This window comes from Lithobates pipiens, unplaced genomic scaffold, assembly GCF_037356315.1.
Source record: "Lithobates pipiens isolate NorthernLeopardFrog02 unplaced genomic scaffold, aLitPip1_a1.2 Scaffold_16, whole genome shotgun sequence".
Lineage (NCBI taxonomy): Eukaryota > Metazoa > Chordata > Amphibia > Anura > Ranidae > Lithobates > Lithobates pipiens.
In genome coordinates this window covers 623137515-623154599 of record NW_027507748.1, presented here as the reverse complement: position 1 = coordinate 623154599, position 17085 = coordinate 623137515, and the positions used below count along the sequence as shown (strand labels likewise).

General features: G+C 43.3%; 1 protein-coding gene across 1 annotated transcript in view; it reads right to left on the bottom strand.

Annotated features, from left to right (window-relative positions):
• FRY (FRY microtubule binding protein) overlaps positions 1 to 15594 on the bottom strand; it is a 590409-nt gene extending 574815 nt beyond the window's left edge. Inside the window, exon 1 of the mRNA XM_077484108.1 lies at positions 15524 to 15594. The gene's annotated coding sequence lies outside the window, so the exon portion shown is untranslated. The remainder of the gene's footprint in view (positions 1 to 15523) is intronic.
• Positions 15595 to 17085: the final 1491 nt, after the last annotated feature.

Genomic DNA, 17085 nt, shown 5'->3' with positions numbered 1-17085 from the left:
ATTTTATGATGCTGTGTTACTTTGTGGCTTAAAAAAGGTTTCCCACCTTCAGAATTAATTAATTTTCCCCTTGAATGGCATTCCATAAAATTCTCGGAATACATCGGTTACTTGTTATGCCATCATGTTCAGTATTTAACCATTTAATTTTCACACTGCCAAGCTTACAGGGGTCTTTACTAATCCCCCCCCCCCCCCACAAGTGAACCAGAGCAAGCAAAGTACAGGTCCACTTTAAAGAAGTTCTTGCAATAAACTGCATGATCTATTGGAATTGCCAGAACTCCCTCCAATTTAAAAAAATACTTAATGTTAATAGATGAAAATTTACCTGTAAAGGCCTTATTCATAAGATCACAAAGGGCCATACAAAGGAGCATGATTTCTGCACCGGGGAGTAACAGGTGTTTGCATACAGCTGCGGGCAACAGCCTATACCAGTGATGGTGAACCTTGGCACTCAAGATGTTTTGGAACTACATTTCCCATGATGCTACACTGCAAAGTGCATGAGCATCATGGGAAATGTAGTTCCAAAACATCTGGAGTGCCAAGGGTCGCCATCACTGGCCTATACAAATCAATGAGAAGTCCTGATTAGGATTCAAATCCAGGACCCCGGTGCTGCAAGTGTTAACCGCAAAACCACTGTGCTGCCTATATCAGGACTACAGTATCTTGCATAGCACACATCATTAGGCAACTATGAAAAGAAGAGGGCTAAAGCTAGCCATGCATAACTAGGTTTCTCCCTCTAGACCCATGGGCTGAATAAGAGAAATCACTTGATTCCATTATTCACAATAAATAGCATTGATGGAAGAATCTACACTGCTGGCTATTTTATTTAAACAGCCATAACACCCATGGCTGCCTGAATACCCAAACAGTGACTGCATTTCATAGGGTGTAGCCACAGTTCAGGAGAAACTTCCACCTGGCTTCAGATTGTTAAATCAATGGTTGCTGAAAAGTTATGGCAACAGGTCTACCCAATGCTTGAATTTTGGACAATTGCCTGAAATTCAAGCCGTACATTGCATAAAGCCCCTCCCCCCCATTATAAACTGCCACCATTACAGTAATAGCTATTAAAAAATAAGCACGTGTATCCATAATAACTTGCCTGCTTTGTTTCTATATTCCTGCATGCTATTGCATCTCCTGTTCCTCCTCCAAACCTGCACCATCATCTTGCCTCATCAACATCATCGGTGGTCAGTTTTTTGCTTCCTGCTGAACGATGACGTCAGTGCCAGATCAGTGTAGAAAAAGAGACTGAATAAGCTTTTTGTAAGATCTCATAAGATCTCAGGAAAAAGTCCTTTATTTTCCTTTACCCACAGAAACCTTGCAGTCTACAGATGAGACCTCCAAAGAAGGCACTGGTGATGCAATGTAGCTTTCCAAGGAGCAGCTGTATGGTTATGGCTATGTCACCAGTGCCTCCATCAACCAGGAAGTTTGTTTACAATAACTGCAATATATTTTGATATCAGCATGCAGAGCTTCTGATAGCTGGGATTTTTTTACGTTGGGGAGAAAAGGTCCACCTTAACCTCTTCATGCATAGCGGATGCAAATATGTGGCCTCTCGGCACCCGGTCCTGCGCGCGCCCGACACAGTTACCGACGACTAACAGATAGCTCCTGTTCACTGCTTGCGAGTGGAAGCTTTCTGATCATGTGACCACTGTGACAGCTAATCATGGTGGCCACATGACCATAAGCCCCACCTCCCTGCATTCCTAAACTTCTTAAAGTGCTGTCAGGTGGCGGCTCTAATGGGTTAAGGGCTTGAAAGACGATCAGAAAATCGTACGTAAAATACAGATTTCAAATCGATTGTACGATAATCTGATCGTTAGTACACAGCTTTCGAGAGCTGATCACGTCAGTCCATACAATCTTATCTGATGGGACAAGCACAACATTTTTTCTCATCACGATACCAGATTGTGCGATTTTTGTTTAATCAGTACAGTATTCATTCAAAATACAATGTAAGTATATTATATAATTTCTGAAATTTTGTTCTGTCATTCAAGAATTTTTGTAACTTTAGTAACCTCATCATTTTCGATAGATTAGCATGCAAAAAAATTAAAAAATAAATGGTCGATCAATCATCCGATAATGTCATAGTGTGTACCAGGCATAAGTCAGTTCTTTGGAGAATGTGAGGAATCATGGGTGATGTGAACATTATGAAGGGTAACACTGCAGGAATGGTAAAAATAGCATGACTCCCTGGATTTAAGAGTGACATAGCTAAGCCGTATATATATCAGATCAAAAAGAAGAACAAGTAAGAAGGAATTAAGAAGAGAGGGATTTGGTTCCAAAAGAGGGAGGTCTCTTCAAATGAGACAGTTGGGAACTCTACCTGTTGGCCTAGGACAAGTCTTCTAATACTCCACCCTGGTGAAACCAAGTTAAAATGAGGTAAAAGGAAGAGTCTGAAAGCACTGGCTGTCAGCCTAGACTAGACTGACAGTATGCAGGCCAGCTCTCTCATACTGACATTAAAATTAATGAAGTGTCACATGACACATCTTCTTGTCTACAGCAACCAAGGACTGATCTGGTGCAGCTGCACTGCCGTGTAGCTCTGCTCGTCCTATGGGTTGTAGTAAGCATGTCTACTTTTTTAATAACAAGTCATGCATACACAAGGCCACATGAGTCTTTGCAGAATAAAAGCTGCGGTAAATAAAAAATGACTTTGTTTTTGCGATTTCTAATTATTACTGGTTGTGTTAGCATAGATACCATTTACTCGCAGTTTGCAAGGCACTAATACTCTCACTTGAATGGAGCAGAAATATGCACTTGAGGATAGCATTTGAAATACTCTAGATTCGTGCAAATTTATACAGGCCCTGGCCTCAGGAAACAGTATTCTGATTTCATTATATTATATATCTTTTCTTCTTTGCCTGTAGAAATCATAATAAATGATAGAAAAGGTAATCGAACTAACCGGAGGAAAGTTCAAAACTAACCTAAGAAAGTATTATTTTGCTGAAAGGGCAGTTGATGATTGGAATAAACTGCCAACAGAGGTAGTGAGACTGTCAACAGTAAATGGCTTCAAACATGCTTAGGATAAAAATAGATCAATAGTCAGACAGCAAGGTTAAAGAGGGATTTCACTGGAAAAAAAATTATTAAAAGCCAGCAGCTATAAATACTACAGCTGCTGACTTTTAATAAATGGACACTCACCTGTCCCGGGGTCCAGCGATGTCAGCAGCCGAGATAGATCGATCGCTCGGCTGCTGCCGCCGCCATTCTAGGTGAGGGAATCAAGAAGTGAAGCGTTGCGGCTTCACTTCCCGATTCCTTACTGCGCATGCGCGAGTCGCGCAGCACAATAGCAATGGTCAGCGCTGTCTCTGGGACCCCAGCGCTGTCTGCGCACCGTTACAGGAAGAAGCATAGACTCCCGTGGGAGTCTATGCCAGGAAGTGGGTGCAAATACCTGTCTTAGATGAGCGAAAGTTCCACTTTAGGGTGGAACCCTGCTTTAATGAAAAAAGAAATAAAAAAAAGACAAAAAGAAAATGGACAGACTCGATGGACTACTCTTTTTCTGACGTCACTTTCTATGTTTCTATGTTAATTTCATATGATATGATGGAAACATGCAGGTCCCAAACATCTGAGGTCATAAGGAATACTGCAGCACAACTAAATTTGGATAAAAGCTCTTGACCAATGACACTATAGGTAGCAACAGACATAAGATGACGATTGCCCGATCTGGACTGTTTTGGCTGCTTTGGGTGGCAATCTCATATCCATGGAGGGGCACTTGCAGTGTTGGCTGAGAGGTTAGAAAAACTCTGCATGCTCGCTGTCTTCTCTAAAGCCTCGTACACACGGTCGGATTTTCCGACAGGAAATGTTGGATGTGAGCTTGTTGTCGGAAAGTCCGACTGTGTGTATGCTCCATCAAACATTTGCTGTCGGACTTTCCGCCAACAAATGTTTGCTACCTAGTTCTCAAATTTTGCGTTTACACAAGTCTGTCGCACAAAAGTTCATGCATGCTTTGAATCAAGCAGAAGGAGCCGCACTGGCTATTGAACTTCCTTTTTTCTTGGCTCGTCGTACGCCTTGTACGTCGCCACGTTTCCAGGTTTGTAATTGTTGGCCAGCATTTGTGTGACCATGTGTATGCAAGACAAGTTTGAGTTAACAACCTTCGAACAAAAATCCACGGTTTTATTGGCAGAAAGTCCGATTGTGTGTACGAGGCATAAGGCCTCTGGCACACAGTACTTATGTTTGGATATCTCCATTTTTGGACATAATTTTAGGTTTTTATGAAGTATTTGCGCGCAAATGTATTCTTGCGTTCTAGCTCCCAGAATGTTGTTGTATTCATGCCCATACTTGCGTATCCACATACGTAGATTTTTCCAGATTTTTTTTAACTCATTAAAATGTAGCATTTTAAATGAGTAAAAAAAAACACTGTACTGAGATTTTTTAAGCTGCAGTGTGCAAGAGGCCCAAGGTGCCTGCATGCGCTCCACTCCAAAGCATACCTGTAAATGCTTGGCTTATCTGAATGTTCATGGTTGTGCCCAGCTGTTTCCTGATATCTACAAACACCATAAAAAACCCCCCTGTTCTTTGCCCTTTTGGGTCAAGCTTTAACCCTTTAATACATCTAGTCTCTTGGTGTTCTGCTCAGCACTGGAAGCAGACTTTTGGGTATGGAGGAGCATGTGACTCACTCCCTATAACAGAGCTGGGCCAATCAGCACTGTCGGAGGGGAATCTGTAGCCATGTGTGAGAGATGATTCATGCAAGCGATGATGCATGACTAGCATCAGCGTGATAGCAATGCCTTTTAGAATTTGATTGGCTATAAGCCGTTTATGTGTGGTGTACTCTCATTGGCTATAGTTTTCTACTATTGAACCAGGATGAAGCTTGCAGTGCAGGTGGCAATGCACTCTAGCCGATTCTTTTAGATTTAGTGGTAATTTCCTGTTTTTATACTTTTGATGCTTTTTAATGCATTTAGCATCATTCTACAATATTGAGACCAGTTGATTGTCTCTGAGAGTGAGACCGATATTGAGGCTTGGAGGGCAAGCTGCTGGCCCCAATTCTGGTCCCTCCATGATAGAGGCAATGCCGGTATTATACACCATTAATAATTTGTTTATAAATACAGCAGCAATGTGGGGAGGCAAGAGATATGCCCCAGTTGATGACCTATGGTCTCGAAATGTGTCGGGCTTGCTTATCTTATGCTTCCTACATTATTTTTATACTATTTTTGTGATCACATTTTTTATTCTCTCTACATCTGTTCATTTGATGTATGATCTTAAATAAATCTTATTGATTGACCTGCCTCATTTGGAGCCATTTTTAAATTGTGAAGAACTGTTGAGGACGTCCACCCCCACGGCTATCTTCTGGATTGACTCCTCGGTTGGCTCATCGTTGCTGTCAGGCCGTATGGTTCAGAGTCCAGGAGTTTGCTTTCGTCTGGCTTTTCTATCTACACCACTCTATAGCACTAGGAATTAAGCGCTCAGAGCCCTACCTCACTCACTGCCGTATGGTAGGTGCGTCCACCACATCTGGTAAGAGTATTTCATCTTTTCCATTTGAAAATCGTTTTGAAGTCTTCATATGAACTCCAGTTATTTGATTTGAACATCAGTCATTCATCGTCTTTGGAAGTGGACCCTTCCTTTTTGTCACTTTTTGGACTTTGGTGTTTCTTTACTTTTTGGAAATACACATTATTTTTTTGCTTTATTGCTTTATAGTGGATTTCCTTTTTTATGCATTTGAGTGCACTCACTTTTTATGTATATTGTAATTTTGGTTCAATGCTCCTGATCTGTTTTGTTTTTCAGCACTTTTGCACATGCACCTTGATTGAGTGGTTTATTATCACTCTCTTATTCACATATGTGATTTTTATCACTGTGCATTTTATAATGCACAGATGTATTCAGTTGAATAATTTCACCATTTAGCGCTACACTCATTTTTTACACATTTATCTGGACTTTGAGTGTTAGCAGCTGCATTCTCTTTTCTGGTTTAGCGCAGTTTTTTACCCCCACTTCAGATATAAAAAATATATATGAATACGAATAAATGCATTTTTTTTAATTTTTTTTTTAGTGTGAGTGCTTTTTTTAAATGTTTGCAAAAGATGGACTCTGCCTTTAAGAATAAGTACAGGTTTGCTTTACTTCAAGACACATATATGTTTGGAAGAAAATGCAGATCTTTAAAGAATACTATTTTTTTATTTTCTAACAATAGAACAGGAAACTGCTTAAAAAATCTAATGATCTATTGAGTAAAAGAAACACAATGCTGGCAGAAGATTTCATACTAAATATGTATTACAGTTTAGGTATGAGCTGAGCATTTCTGTGTGTATAACATACAGTATTTAAAGACATCAACATGACCTACATCCTTTAAAGACAATTCGTCATATCAGCTCTGAGCTCCATGACCTGGATCCAAGCCCTCCACTTTCAGCCTTGTGCTCACAGGGCTGCTGTTAGAAATCACGGGATAAAGCCTACCTGCCAAAGCCCCCCCGGAAATATCAAAATTATATTTTCACTAAAAATACATGAAAATCATTATTAGCAGACACAAACATAACATAACTTACAAAACCCTGATCAATCTAAAAGATAAAACAACATTGAATTAATAAATAAAGTTCTGCTGTGTTCAAACAGCCGCTGCATCCTCATAAAGTAAAAAAAGACTCCAGCCGCACAAACAAATTGCTCATTCACACTGTAAATGAACCCTTAATTTTTTAAGTTATTTTTCAGAAGAATTTTTTCAATTTTTTTGGAATTTTTTTGCTATTATTATTTTTTACATTTTAAATAATTTTTTTACATTTTTTTTTTTTTTTTTTTTTTTTTTTACCATGCTGTTGTGGGGGTTGGGGTGCTTGGGTGAAATGTCAGGGGTCTAAACAGACCCCTGAAATCTCACCTTTGATACAGAGAAAAGAATTGAGAACAGAGATTCAATTCCTTTCCCTGCAGCCTGGGCTGTACTGAAGATGAATGAACAGGAGACAGAGGCTCCTGTTCATTCATAAACTGAAGAATACTATGTTCAGTTATCAATGGACACAGGAGTGATCGGTACTGATCGCTAACTGTATCCAATTCAGAAAAGGAATCGGCCGATAAATTACCTATTTACTGACCGTTTCCCCACTCTCCATCCACCTGCGTACCTGCAGCAGCCGACTGGAGGGGGGGCGGCCCCGGGCACACAGAGGGGAATCAGATATGGGCACCACAGGGAGAAGGATTAGTGCAGCGGGGGGACAATTACAGAATGATGCACTCTCTGTGTCTCTCCCACAAGCAGCTGAAAGCCAGTGGGAAGGAGAGGAGGATAAACTGGCTTTCAGCTGCTTGAGGGAGAGACACAGACAGTGCATCCTTCTTTAAATATTCCCCTTCTTCACCGATCACCCCCTACAGGAAGCCTGGTGGTACTGCCCTATCGGCGGGCCTGTGTGCTCATCGTGCAATCACAAATTTACCAATCTACTAGAATCATTTTGCTTGGCTGCTGAGTGAATCGATGTATACTATGGCTCCACCATGGCATATTTATACTTAAAACTTAAAGCAAATTCATCAAGAGAAACTATGCAACAAAGGGGTTGATTTATGAAAAGCAAATAGGCAAGTTCTCTTTTCTAGAGAAGTTGCTCCTTGCACGTAAATTTTCTCCAACACTTAGCAAAGAATGCCCTATCACGCGCACAGAGAAAATCCCCCCAGCATTTTTGCTTGCATATGATTGAATGTTGGAAGTCAGCAAAGCTTTGATATAATTACTAAGCTCTGGGGAAACATTAATTGCAAAGTGCAATTACCCTTACAAAGTGAACAGTCCATTGAGTGTCAAAACTCTGCAATGTGCTAGTACAGTATGTACTCATGGCTTTTCAAAATTCCTGTGCGCCCTCAATCCTAATGCCCTGTACACACGGTCGGACTTTACAACGACAAAACCGGTCAGATTTTTTCCGACTGATTTTGGCCCAAACTTGTCTAGCATACACACGGTCGCACAAAGTTGTCGGAAAATCCGATCGTCTGAATGCAGGGATGTACAGCACGTACGACGGGACTATAAACGGGCCAGTAGCCAATAGCTTTCGTCTTGTAATTTATTCTGCGCATGCGAGGCACTTTGTCCGTCGGAATTGTTTACACACGATCGGAATATAAAACGATCGGATCTTGTTGTCGGAAAATTTTAGATCCAGCTCTCAAACTTTGTGTGTCGGAAATTCCGACGGAAAAAGTCAGATTGAGCCCACACATGATCAGATTTTCTGACAACACGATCCGATCGCACATTTGCAATCGGAAAGTCCGACCCTGTGTTTAGGGCATAAGAGTGCAATTATTTTTTCCTTAATTTTGGATATAGGGGTTTTTACTGCTATCTGGTACTCTATTAGAGAAAATTACTATAACTTCCTGACAAGGTTTTACTAGACAGGAAGTAAGGAGAACTCTACCACAGTAACAATAATAGAAATAAAACACTTATTTTTGGTAGAGTAGGGAAAGGCTAGAACCCCTGTTAGATGTTCATTTCTGTAGCAGATTTTGCCTCACTTCCTGTCAGGCAAAAACTCCTGTCTGGGGACAGAAAGTTAGGGAAAATATCTTCAATGAAGTCCCAGATAGCAGGAAAAAGCTGACAGGAATTTGAATCCTTCACCACTCTATCTGAACTATAAAGTTTTGGGGCTAGACATACTTTTTAAGACCTTGTTGGTGCAAAGGACCATACAGAATGAAGGGGTGAATGTTTATGTGGTATTACAGGCTGTGGCTATATGTGTGTCACCATACATTCAGCCTGAATAAGAAGACAGTTTGGGTCCAGGACCCTGGTACACATGCAAACCGCAGATGTGTGGTGACACACGTACAGTCACAGTCTGCCACTGATTTGTACAGCTGGCTGTACACAACACCTGTGGCTCCCAGGTGCCTCCCAGCAGCATAAACACTCCTCCATGCTGTACGGCCCTGTATGAATGAGGCCTAATTGTCGTTTCCGGTCACAAAATGGTAACCCACCACATTCCGCTAAGCACTATACAATAAAGCTGGACAAATCCCAGGTAAAAGTACCCCCCTTCCTTCATGACAGAAATATGACACTGCCGTTGTTGACCTTCTTCTGAATATATCAGTTGTGTGTCTTACCCTGGCCATCTAATTCCAATACTTTCCTAAGACCCAAAACATGTAAGCAGATGAGAAAAGTCAGAGAAAACTCAGGAGTCCTCTACATCTTTGTTCTGGGTCAGAGACTCAAAGTACTGAAGCCCCCTCCAGTGTCAGTTATGCTGCGTACACATGATCGGACTCTGGTCCGTCGGACAATCCACCCGTGTGTGGGCTGCGGCTGACTTTTTCTTTCCAAAAGTCTGGCGGACTTAGAAAGAAGTTTTGACTCAAAATTGTCCGGCGGACAATCCGCCCGTCTGTGTGCTAGTCCGCCGGACTTTTGAAATGAACAGATGCAAGCATCCTCCGGGACTCAAGCATCCTCCGGGGACTGTGACATCACCCGGTGACCCCACCCCTTGTCCCTATATAAGTCACTGCACAACGCGTCCCTGCCATTGCAGCCAGAGAGAGTGTCGTGTCAACACCGCAATGAGGAAGAAGAAGAAGAGAAGAAGAGAAGAAGGCGGCGGTGACAGAAGACCGGGCCAACGCTAGTAAAAGAGCTATAAGAAGATAGCCGAGGCCCAGCAGAAGAACCAAAGAGCGGGACAAGACCCCAGAAGAGCGGGACAAGACCCCAGAAGAGCGGGACAAGACCCCGAAGTCGGAAGAAGACCCCCGGACGGCGGCGGCGATGACAAAGAAGAAAGCCGGGCTCCTCCGCTAGTAAAAGAGCTAGTAAAAGAGTAGAAGATATCGGAGGAGTCCAGCGAGAAGACCCCCCAAGACGGAAGAAGACCACCGAAACTGTCTAATAAATTATTTTAAAAACTTGTATTTTTTTTTATTTACACTTTTTTTCACCAGGTGAATGGGTAGGGGTACATCGTACCCCATACTCATTCACATAGGGTGGGGGGCCGGTATCTGGGGGCTCGATAAGCCCCCCCGCCCGCAGACCCCGAAACCAACAGCCAGGGTTGTCGGGAAGAGGCCCTTGTCCTCATCAACATGGGGACAAGGTGCCCCTTTAAATCCATACCAGGTGACGGGGCCAGCGAGGTGTCAATCTCGACGATGGAGGCGGCGACATTGACTTCCTTCACTAGTCCCGGACACCTGGTGTCACGTTCAAAATGAACTGACTTTTCTCCGTGTGTGGGCAAGTCCGTTCATTCATAGTTTGCCGGACCTAGCCGGCCGGAAAAGTCCGGTCGCGTGTGGGCAGGCCCGCTTATTCAGAAAGTTCGGCGGACCTCAGCGGCAAAGTCCGGCGGTTTGTCTACCGGATTAAGTCCGCCGGATAGTCTGATTGTGTGTACGCGCCTTAAGACATCACTGAATACTGAGACTCGCCTCTCCGAGAGAAGTATTTTTGTAACTTATAACCTTTAGACTAGGTTCACATCTGTTTGGGTGGTGCTGCTGTGGGACCCGCACATATACTGGTCGCCACAACCACCCAGACAGAGAAATGCTGGGCCCGCGGGTGGGTGCCCTTAATCCTAATGGCATGTTGCCAACACTGGAAATCACACCTGTACTGGAAATATCAGTTCCCATTCAGGCTGTGATTTAGAAAATAGTGCAGGGACTTCTTTTTTGTGTGTCGCGGGGCAGAGAAGCCCATTCAAATGTATGGGCTCTTGTGCCTGCGCAAACCGCAGCCTGCACACGTCCGTACCTAGCCTTGTTTCTCCTCACTGCCTCTCCTATATGCTTCATTTGATTTTGGTTACTTAAAGAGGAGTTCTTCCCCCCCCACCCCCCTCAAAAAAAAGAAAAGTGAGCAGCTACAAATATTGTACTAACACTTACATGTCCAGGGCTTGCAGCGGTGTACTCACTTGAGCCGATTCTTGAATTGGCTCTCGGATGCTGGTACCACTATCTTGGTTAAGGGAAACTTGGAGTGAAGCTGGTTTCTGACTGCGAATGCGTGAATCGTGCTGTGTATTGTGAATGGTCTGCCTGTGTTGGGGGGGGGGGGGGGGGGGGGCGAACTTCTGGCTCATGTCACTGTGGCAAAGTGTGCCCAAAGTGGCAATGGAGTTAAAACCAAGTACCCGTGCCCCCCCCAAAAGGTGGAGTTCCACTTTAAGCTCGCCAGATAGATGACAATTTGACAGATTCAGGAGGGACTGGCTGAAATTTTGATCCATCTATGGCCGTTCCTGCTTGAGAGAAGGTGGAATTTTGGAAAATGTTCATTTGATCTTCACCTGTAGCCTACTGGCTGCAGCGCTGATCAGTAAATTTTGTCAGCAGAATAGTCTCCACTGTCGGAATACAATAGTACAGTGAGGAGGATTTCCGCATCCACCACGCTTGTGTGGATGGGAGAATTTTTTTTTTTTATCAGCCTGCCAACTGATTAAAAAAAATAAATGTATGGCCAGCCATGTACTGTGAGGCTCCATTCACATTAGCACATCTCACGTTGGAGCGCGTCTTTGATGAGACTTTCAATGGATCTAAGTCACATCAAAAGTTGCACCAAAGTAATGCAGGCACCTTCTCAAAGTCGCTGTGACTTTATGTCGCACCAATTTGAACAGGTGCCATTAAAGAATAGCGGGTGATTTGTCATGCGACTTTAATTCTAATTTTTGGACCAAACTGCACAAGTGTAAATGGAGCCTAACTCCTGGAGTGCACCATACATTCATGAATATCATACCAGCTGTTCCCATCTGTTTACTTCCCACCATGTCAATTGTATGTCTTTGGCAAAAGCTCCATAAATAAAAACTGATATCAGTAAATCAGCATCAGCCAGGGCGCATTATTATTACACAGGATTTATATAGTGCCAACAGTATGTGCAGCTCTTTAGAACATGAGGGCAGACAGTACCGTTACAATGCAATTCAATACAGGAGGGATCAGAGGGCCCTGCTCCCCTGCTAAAAGGTTGGAGCCTGTCTGTATATTTTATACTGTTTGGAATGATACAAGTTAATGACTGGCCTTGAAATCTCACAATGATCTGTCAATATATACTGTATAGACTCATTCGCACTAGAAATCACATATATATGTTTCGAAGATATTTTCAAAATGCATACAAACGCATGTAATTATTTGAAATGTTATCACTATTGCTGTGCGTTTACCTGCAATTAGGAGTCAGTTTAGTTTGGAGAAAATATAAATCTGTACATCTAGGGGCAGATCGGATATTCTGAACGCATATAACGCTAGGTTCACACTTGTGCAAACTGCGTTTTGTTGGTAGGTAGCCCATTATTTCAGTGGGCTGTCCTATCTGTAAAAACGCAAGGAATAGAGTCCCTGATTCTTTTTTTTTTTTCAAATTGTGCCACAACAAACGCCACATTATTTAATGTGTGGGGGTGCAATTAAGCATTAATAGTACCCCCACACATCAGCTAAAGAGCAGTGTTGTCGGCTGGGACCACGCACTATTCTGCACAACTGTGAACCTAGGCTATATGCATATGAACACAAGTAGATTTAAATGCATCACAAATTGGTCTGGAAAGCATAAACTATATTTATACTTCTCCGATAATTTCTCCTGCATTTCAGTTCCCACTTACACTCTTGCATCTTAACGCACACACACAGGTTGCGACCTGCTAAAACGCATGTGTTGTGGTTTTCTATAACAAAGATAAGGTCTGTTAACAGTGGATTTTTAAAAAATGTTCGTTTTTCTTTTTTTTGCATTTCAGTGCGTTAGGGAATCCCATGGACCTCAAGGCGTCAAAATGCATATAACATGCGTTTTCATGTGCTGTCAACGGGTATTAAGTCTTGGCTGTTAACTATCCACTTCAAATCCTAAGGCTCTGTTCACGTCATTGGGTGTGTGTGCGGTGCCAGGGGTTCCTATGTGTGTCACATGTAGGGCAGTCCATTTATTTTAATGAGCTGTCCTACATGCGAGAAACACGCAAAAGAAGTTGTGCTGCACCAAAACGCACCAAATCACACACGTTAGCAGATGTGTAGGGGTCCCATTATACTTAGGTTTACACTAGTGCTGCTGGATAATGATGTATATTTTAGTGCATATTTGTAGCTTGTTTTTATATGTGTTTTTATGTTTCAGGCATTTTTTTTAGTAGGAGGAGATTGGATTTTATACACAAAACTCTGACATAAATGCACAAAAAATGCATTTTATATGCACTTTCCATGCGTTCCCATTGATGTCTATGGGACAAAAACAAGCTGCTCTGCACCCAAAGAAGCGCCTGCACCTTTTTTAAAAAAAAAGTACCACATTGATGTGAAAAGGCACTATAGAGGGAATTGTGGTTTCAACTGTCGTGCATGCCAGCGCAACAGCAAAAGCGAGAGAAAATGCAGTAGTGTGGGCTAATACCGCATACACACGATCGGAAATTCAGTCAGCAAAAGACCGATGAGAGCTTTTGGTCGGAAAATGCGATTGTGTGTATGCTCCATCTAACTTTTTCTGGCCGAATTTCAGTCAGCAAAAGATTGAGAGCAGGTTCTCAATTTTTTGGTCGTAAAAAGTTCAGATCGGAAAATCCAATCGTCTGTAGCAATTCCGACACGCAAAATTCCTACGCATGCTCGGATACAATTTGATGCATGCTCGGAAGCATTGAACTTAATTTTCTCGGCTCGTCGTAGTGTTGTACGTCACCGCGTTCTTGACGGTCGAAAGTTCAGCAAACTTTTGTGTGACCGTGCGTATGCAAGCCAAGCGTGAGCGGACTTTTGTATGGTTTTTCCAACGGAAAATCCGCTTGTGTGTACGCGGCATTAGAATTAAAAAGTAATGACACCGTCGTGCATCTGAAAAAGGGTGGCCGGTTTTTGTGAATTGTGCGAAATTGCACGACTTTGCACGTGTTCCCGTACCGCACAAGTGTGAATGTGACACTTTAGATTGTAATGCTTTAGATTGTAAGCTCCTTGAGCAAGGACCTCCAATTCCTTTTGTATTGAACTGTATTGTAATTGTACAGTCCCCATTTATATAAATAAAGCGACTTAACTGTTGGCGCTGTATACATCCTGAATAATAATAATGAAAGTAAAATTGATTTTGTAGGAGGAAATTGGATTTTATACAAAGATCTAAAACACACTTTTATCTGTTCTATATGAAAAAAAAACGCATGTGCATCAAGGCGTGTCACTGATGTGCGTCAAAATGCATGTCGACGCACACAGGAAACGCACGTGACAGCGCACCAGCCTAACTATACCAAACAAAAAAAACACACCTCTATGTACACACATACTGTAGATCTAAATGGCTTTTACGTCATTGAAGCAATTTGTCATGATGATTTGACAGGTTTCAGGTGCGACTTCAATAGACATCTGTGCATGTAGCCGCAGAAATGTCTTTCAAGTCGCACCTGACGTCGTATAGACATGCGACTTTTTAATTGCGCGGTTTCAGATGAAGTCGCGTGATTTCAAAGCCATGTTCAATGTGAATGAGGGCTTAGTCCTAGTTAACACTGGTGCGACTTTGAAATCCTCAAAGCTGCAGATCAGTGTCATTTGCACCTTCGATTTCATTGCGGCTTGCGACCTCGTTTAACAGAAGTCTATGCAAGTTACAATGAAATTCGGAAAAAAAGTAGCGCAGGAACCTTTGTCAAAGACGCTGCGACATGAGTTGTGGCAATTATTTGAATAATTCCATTGCCGGCGATGGGGTGCGATTTATATCGAACCGTCAAATCTTATGACAAATCGCACTGGTGTGAAAGAGGGCTAAATAAAGCAAACACTAGAAGCCGTCAGGAATGTAGCTTATTTATAATAAGTTGTTATATTATATACATCGATACAATATATCTGTCTACAAAGATTAGTGGTTAAGACATAAGAGATTGGAGTAGATAAACAATGTCAGCATTCCTCATGTGTCAGGAGGACGGAGGAGAGAAGTAGAGAAGTGATCCGGTAGATGTGGGGAATGAAGTGTGTCTGGGCTGACCCTGGAGCAGCTTCTCTCCTATGTAGTCTTTTATAGAGAGAACCCTCCATCACACTATAATATGACACTGGCAATATTGTCAGCGAGCACAGGGATGATGGCAGAAGTGTGGGTGGAAACAAAGCAGCGTGCACGGATGCTGGGAAGATGGTGATCCCCACCCTCAGCACCAAACTTGTAACCCCCTCCTCCCTCCCCTACACAGCATCTGTGACCACATCATACAATACCACCTGCAATGAGGGATAAGAGGACCTGTCCTTCCCTCTCCCCCCTCTGCCCAGTCTATAAACCTGCATGGACAGCTCTGATCACATGTGTGGGGCTCACCTGGATCAGGCAGGGGGAGAGTCACCGTCCGGCATCAGTGTGTTCTCAGTGCTCCACTGTTCTCTGCCTGCTCCCCCCTCCAGGTCCTGCTGTCAGTGTCTGCTCCTCCTCCTCCAGCAAGCCTAGGCAACCGGCTGTGTATTCTGCCTCCCACCACATCCTGATTGGGCTTCCAGACTCTCTCTCTGCCAGTGCCAGCCTTGTGTCCTGCTTTCCAGGGACAGTCTGGGCTCTGGGGGATGATGGATTCTGGGAAATGGTCCTACTTTCCAGGGACAGTCTGGGCTCTGGGGGATGATGAATTCTGGGAAGTGGTCCTGCTTTCCAGGGACAGTCTGGACTCAGGGGGATGATAGATTCTGGGAAGTGGTCCTGCTTTTAGTAGAAGGACACCTACAAATGTTCCTGTTTTCTAGCCCTGGGTCTAAGAGACAGATTCCTGCAAGTAGTTCTGCTTTCCAGGGTCAGTCTGGGATCTGAGAGATGGACACCCGAATGTGATCCTGATTTCCAGGGACAACCCAGGGTCTCAGAGGTGGAGTCTTAAAAGTGGTCCCGATTTCCATGGACAGCCTGGGAATAAGGAATTTAATTCCTGAAAGGAATCTTGCTTTCCAGGGATAACCTGGGGTCCCAAAGACAGATTCTTGCAAGTGGTTCTGATTTCCAGGAACATCCTAGGATCTAGGAGATGGATTCCTGGAAGGGGTCTTGCTTTCGGGGTATAGCCTGGGGTCTCAAAGACGGACTATTGAAAGTGTTCCTGATTTCCAGAGACATCCTGGGATCTAGGAGATGGATTCCTGGAAGTGATCTTTATTTCCAGGGACAACCCAGGGTCTCAGAGACGGATTCCTAAAAGCAGTCTGGATTTCCAGAGACAGCCTGTGATCTAGGAGATGGATTCCCAGAAGTAGTCTTAATTTCCAGGGACAGCACAGGGTCTGGGAGCTGGGCTTCTGGAGATGGTCCTACTTTTCAGAAACAATCCCAGATTCTTGAAAGTGGTCCTGTTTTCCAGGGACAATCCTGGATTCCTAAAAGTGCTCCTGTTTTCCAGGGACAGGCCTGGATTCCTGAAAGTGGTCCTGTTTTCCAGGGACAATCCTGGACTCCGGGAAGCGGTCCTGTTTTCCAGGGATAGCCTGGGGTCTCAGAGACTGATTCTTGAAAGTGGTCCTCATTTCCAAGGACAATCTGGGAGATGGATTCCTGGAAGGGGTCTTTCTTTTCAGGGATAGGCTTGGAGACTTCAAGACAGATTCTTGAAAGTGGTCCTGATTTCCAGGGATATCCTGGGATCTAGAAGATGGATTCCTGGGAGTAGTTTTGATTTCTAAAGACTGCCACATATTCCTGAAAGTGGATGTGCTTTGAGGGACAGTTTGTGATCTTGGACTCCCACTGGATACTGGTTCAGCATTCAAGAGACAGCCTAGGAGACTCTGATCAGAAAGTGGTCCTGCTTTACAGGGACAATCCTGGATTCCGGGAGGTGGTCCTCTTTATCAAGAATACCCTGGGGTCTCAGAGACTGATTCTTGATAGTGGTCCTGATTTCC